Source organism: Nematolebias whitei, chromosome 2, assembly GCF_014905685.2.
Source record: "Nematolebias whitei isolate Nwh7 chromosome 2, NemWhi1, whole genome shotgun sequence".
Lineage (NCBI taxonomy): Eukaryota > Metazoa > Chordata > Actinopteri > Cyprinodontiformes > Rivulidae > Nematolebias > Nematolebias whitei.
Genome location: NC_056499.1, coordinates 55,690,431 through 55,691,854, shown reverse-complemented (window position 1 = coordinate 55,691,854; position 1,424 = coordinate 55,690,431).

Genomic DNA, 1,424 nt, shown 5'->3' with positions numbered 1-1,424 from the left:
CCGTCTTTTTCAAAGGGCAGTTCAGGACCCCCCACAGGCACTCCAAACATCATAGAGCCTATCAAAATCAGACAAACTTGATGGAGTTTATCAAAACTTGACAAACCCGACAAGGTTTATCAAACTGTCAAAAGCCCAACACCCATCGACGCTGTCCGGATGTACAATTTTTAACACGTTCAGGAAAACACGACGGGCATGACACCCGGACGTCCGTAGGCCTAACCGTTCACGCCAAGATTGGAGCGACACCTCATTAATCCACTATAATGTAGTCTTCCGCAGGAATTATTAAGGTTGCTGGGTACCACAGGAGAGCCTTTTATTTTACATCTGCAGGTATCGTAAAAAAGTGACGCAACAATTTTCACGTAAGGGTAAAATCAACCACGTCAGATCTTAAAATTTATTCAATAATCAAATGAAAAATTTATGTACGAGCTTTAAATGAACTGGACGATTCTTATTTTCAGGGAAAAAAATTGTGTTTTGGGTGTTTATAACTCTCTCGGACCACTTCCGGTTGCAAGTTGCTAACGTTTCCGGTCCGCTCCCACGCGTGCCCCGGTAAAAGCTTTAACATCCAATAAATACATTCACAAAATCCCGTATTATACTTTAAAGATCTACTGCCTTTTAGTTCACTAAACTGCGTGCACAAAAACAGAGCAGCCTGTCAGTCCTTAAGGGACATGCAGAAATGCGATTTAACAGGTTTTCTGCTTACCTCATGAGATGATAAAGCCGGCTTGTTCAGTCTGCTCAGACTCGGTCATCTGCCGCTGTGTCACCATTAAACAATAAGAAACGAGCTACCACTTCTAAAGATAGGAGTCGGGGTTTCATGGCACCAACTGTTAAAGACGGGAGCTAGCTGCGGGTCACCAGACACGAAAACCCCCTCCCTCCAGCTCACGTCTCTCCCCCGGCTCAAATCTCCCTCGGAAGTGGCAACTCACAATATCAATAAATCAAAGAAATGTCAATCAAGCTTTACCAATTGTATTAAAATCAAGGCAGGAAAAGGTTAGTTTAAAGCGCTGGCCTCTCAATTCTATGACGCGATCATAACACCAGAAGAGCCCCGATGTCCCGTGTCATTACTCATTTGTAAGGTCCTGGACTCCTCCTTCGCAGAAGGGGAGCTCAACCTGTCAGTGTATGAGGGGGCGTGACTAAGTGTGATCTCAGTGGATCTTATGTGGTTCTGATGTGTTAGGAAATATGAGACGGTGCTTCAAAAGCCTTTCTACGTGATGTGACAAGCAGATTAAACTCTGTTCCTTGACATATATTGAATCCCAGGGAGACTCTTTTTAGAGTTGCTGGCCCAGTTTAACCCAGTCAGAACTGGGTCATAATTTCATTATAATCCCATCTCTGAGCAGATCAAAACCATAGGACCAGTCTAAAAATATCTTAAC